General features: G+C 29.0%; 1 pseudogene; it reads left to right on the top strand.

Moving 5' to 3' along the window:
- The first annotated feature begins 823 nt into the window (after window positions 1-823).
- LOC113859478 lies at window positions 824-1,981 on the top strand (annotated as a pseudogene).
- The last annotated feature ends 2,614 nt before the right edge of the window (window positions 1,982-4,595 follow it).

The following is a 4,595-nucleotide window of genomic DNA, read 5'->3' as shown; positions in this document are numbered from 1 at the left end:
ATTTTAAATTAAAATGTGTATTATAATATTGCAAGAAAAATGAGTTAAAGAATTTGTTTTATTATTATTTTTAGATAAAAATTATAAATTAATTTAGTTTTTACTCTTATTATTTTAATGTTATCTTAAAATTTTCATTTGTTCATAGATCTAATTATATAGAACAAAAATATACATTTATAAAATAGAACTTTCAAACTTAATTTTAGTATAATTACAAAATACAAAAATTATTCAAACAAAATTTAAAAAATTAGTAATTTATAATTAATAATATTAAATTAATTAAAAAATAGGGTAAGAAAAATATTAAAAAAATAAAATTTATAATTTTAGATGATTTATTCTTTAAATAATTATAATAAAATAAAATATTTTGTTACTTATTAGCCGGAACCCTATGTCCCAAAATTTGAATCCTTTATCCTGTTACCCACCTTCACCAGCATTCAATCTTCATTGTAATAGGAGTTCACGGTTGTTGGGAAGTGAGTTCGCTTAGGTATCCTACGCTTCTATTTTATCTCAATCAGAATTCAATATTTCCTCTCTTGTATTTGGCTTTGAATTCGATTGCAGTTGTTCCACATTCAGATTAGCTACACCTTTCGCTCTTAATCCCTCCACTTTCAATTTCTTTCATTACTTTTCTGTTTGCTTAAACATTTTTTTGTTCAAAGCGTGTTCTTATCCTGTTTAGAAGAATGTTAAAGTTCTCTTCTTTATGACATTAGCAAATAGCAATACATGAAAAGAAAAGGTGGGAGTTTTAGGTTTCGTAGAAAATTAAGGAAAGGTAGAAAAATTTCTCAGACTGCCAGTAATGTTTGAGCACTGGAGCTATTTCGATAAGAGACATGTGGTTTGCAGAGTTTATGATAAGTGTCTTATATGAATTGTTATGTTTTAAATTTGATGTTTGTATTTATTCTAATTCGTTGTTTATATTTTATTATTGTAGAAAAAATTTTCTATTTGTCCGCCGGACGATAGATGGGTAAGAAGAAATTTTGAAATGCGAGGTGCAGTATTATTGAAAAATTCTCTTAACAAGGTCCGTGCTCCAATGAATAAACCAAATTGGCTTGGAGATCATGTTTGGGATAGACTATGTGAACATTGGAGAAGTGAATAATTTAAGAAAAAAAGCACACAAGCAAAAACAAATCGAGCATCTGATTGTGTAGGATTTGGAGGGTCACTCCATACTAGTGGTTCCATTACGACTTCTCAACATAGAGCTAATTTGGTTAAGTTTTGTCTTTATACTTTTAAACTTTATTATAAATTTTGTTTTGTATCATGAATTAATTTGTATTTTATCTCTATACACACTTTGTATTAATATGTGTTATTGTATTTGTCTTATAGACAAAGTTAACTGGAAATGCTCCTACTCCATCAGAGTTATTTCGTCATGTACACCAACGTAAGAAGGATAAGACGTGGGTGGATAAGAAATCTGCACATATAGATGTAAGTCACCCTTTTGTGTAATTCAAATTTGTTTTTAATGTATGATTTTAAGGCTTTTATCTTATATTATTGTTTCTAACAGGCAGAATTTACATGTATATGGGAGGAAGCGACACAAACATCATCTTCTCAAGGAACCCCTCCACCGAGTGAGTTAGATGTGTGGCATGACGTAGCTGGAACAAAAAAGGAAAGAATATATGGCCTTGGATTGGAGTCCACCGTGGTAGCTGGGAGACTTTTTTATCATGGTTCAAGTTCTTCATCATCCGAGTGGGTACGAAGAGAGGAACTTCAAGAATTGAAAAAGAAATTAGAAGAAGTTCAAACTAAAAGAGATGACCTTCTTACTAGGGTGGCAAATACTGGGAGAGATATTCAATTGAATAACCAATTGTTACGAAAAATGATGGAAAAGATAAACTTCCAACCTTCTAGTTTACAATCAATGCAACCTATTCATGAAGAAGCAACAAATGGAGAGTCAGAATCAGAGTCAGAATGAAATATTCAATGTCTGTTACCTTATATTACTTGACATATCTTTTTCTATTGTGTATGAGTTAGAGACTTATGTAGTATGTATGCAATTAAAGACTTTAACAATTTGTATTGTGTTTTAGAGATTTATTATATCTTATTGTGTATGGTAAAGATGTCCCTATGTTGATGAAAAACAATGATTATTATTGATGATATATCTCTGCTTATTAGGTTCAATTATGATTAATCAGTTTACATATTTTAAAGTTAATATTATATTATTAGTGACCGATTTTGACACTAAAAATTTGTCTCTATATCAATTTTGAAATCGGTTGGTAGATCAGTCTCTAAAATCCGTCACTAAATCAGTCTCTAAAATCACTCACTAAATCGATCTCAAAAGTTAGTCACTAATTTCATCACAGAATTAGTCTCTAAATCAATTGCTAAAGTCTGTCACTACCACTCTCTAAAATTTGTCGCTAGTTCTGTCTCAAATTTCAGTCACTAATTCGGTCTCTAGTTTCAGTCACTAGTTCGGTCTCTAATTTCAGTCACTAATTCGATCTCGAATTTCAGTGACTAATTTGGTCTCTAGTTTCAATCACTAGTTCGGTCTCTAAATTATCAGTTGCTAAATCCGTCGTTAACCATTAGGCACCATACATTTAGCGACCCAACATTATAAGTCAAAAAATTAGTCACTAATTAGTTTAGCGACTAAAATATTTTTATTAGTGACCGAAAAATCAGTCACAAATAACTATTTTTCTTATAGTGAAACTGTAAATGACCATAAGGGAATTTTATTAAGGAAATTTTATTGATGACTTTGCTTGTTGTATATTTTATTCACGTTGTTTTGCTAAATATAAGTTGTTATAGCCTTAGAATTGTTTGAATAATTTTCTAAGAATTTCTGCAACTTTCCATTTTCTGCATTGTTAATATTTTATTGTTCACCATAAAGCATTTTAATGAGTGTAGGATATAATCTTAATCATTGATTTCAATATATGTGATGATAATACAATGTTGATTGATATTATTCATGTCATGAAATAATTGTGATACTTATGATTTCACTTAAAAATAAATTTTCTCAAATTTTTAAGAAAGATTTGTAATACTTGAGTATAAATCACAAAATATTTCATAGTTGGTTGAAGAATAGATTTATAATAACTATGGACTTGACGAAGTTATTTTGAAATTAAATGACAAATTAGAAAGATTGAACTATGACCAAAGACTACTTGGACTTGAAATGGATTTAGATCAAGTATGGAATATAAACCATATAAAGGAGGGACCACTTAGCTAAATTTTAAACATTTAAGGACTGGATTTTAACTCATGAAATGGAAGAAAAACATGGCATTTGACTAAGTTTAACTAACTCACTTAAAAAGGACCTCTTTGCAAAATAAGAGAGTTTGAAGGTCAAACTGTAAATTCTAAAAAATGTGTGTATTATTTTTGAAGTAAACTCTAGAGACATTTTTACCAAATAAAGGACTGAATTAGGAGTGATTACCAACTAGTTTCATTGAATTTTGATTTCTTTTATCAATTAGTTATGAATTTTCCAATATGTTGTGATTACGAAATGACATTCTCTATATAGTGTGGTTAAATTGTGTTTTGTCTTACTTTCTATAAGTCATTGAATTATGTGAGTATTCTTTTGAGTAATTAGACACTCTAAAGAAAATAACCTCACTAATTTCATAGATTTTGGATTTGTAATAATTTAATTATGAATTTTATACTGAACATGTACTAAGAGGTGATGTTCTACAACTAGTAGAGAAAGATTATGTTTCATATTGAATTTTGTGGATGTTTACTTTTTTTATTGTAATTTTATGATTTTTAAAGTTAAATTAAATTAGTTATGAATTTTACAATGTAATTCTTAAAATATAGAAATATTGAGAATTTACTAAGTTCATGATGATGAGATTTTTCTTGCATTAGGGATTGATATCTAAGCATAAAATTATACCTTATGAACTGGATTATGGACTTTGATTGATTGTAATTATGATATATAATTGTGAATGAGATTACACAAAAGTGGTTGAATGACGCTTGATACAAGTGTGGAGCAAAAAGTAGTTTGTTAAAGTATCTACCTATGAGGATAGTAAAGCACTAGCCAGGTCTAGCTAACTTGTATTGCAGGCAGGAAAAATCATATTGAACTATCCTGACTAGTGCTGGAGGATTCCATGATTGCTGTGAGTTTAAACTGCTAGAAGTGACATGACTTAAGAATATTGTGCATTTAAATTGTGGTCTAATGACAGATGTTTGTACCTGTGGCATTGTCTAGACTGCGGGCACATAACTCTCAATCTTCAACTCAAGATTTTAATTCATTACTCCGCAAAAAAAAAAACAATTAAAAGACATAAAATATTGATATAATTGATTATTGCTTAGTATTTATTTGTTTTGAGTATTTGCCTTACGATATAGTTTATAAATATTTATACTCACCCTTTCCTTATTTTGTGTTCCTTAAATTATTTTGTGGATGTAGAATGAGCTTTAGGGGTGCACCACAATAATGTCAGGTCTTCTCCATGGGAAGAAGGAGATGTGATTACAATCATGTCTACTAAATC

The sequence above is a fragment of the Abrus precatorius genome, unplaced genomic scaffold (genome assembly GCF_003935025.1).
Source record: "Abrus precatorius isolate BTA unplaced genomic scaffold, Abrus_2018 Scaffold2, whole genome shotgun sequence".
In the NCBI taxonomy this organism is placed as follows: Eukaryota; Viridiplantae; Streptophyta; class Magnoliopsida; order Fabales; family Fabaceae; genus Abrus; species Abrus precatorius.
Note: the sequence above shows the minus strand (reverse complement) of the source record. Positions and strands in the feature narration are given on the sequence as shown.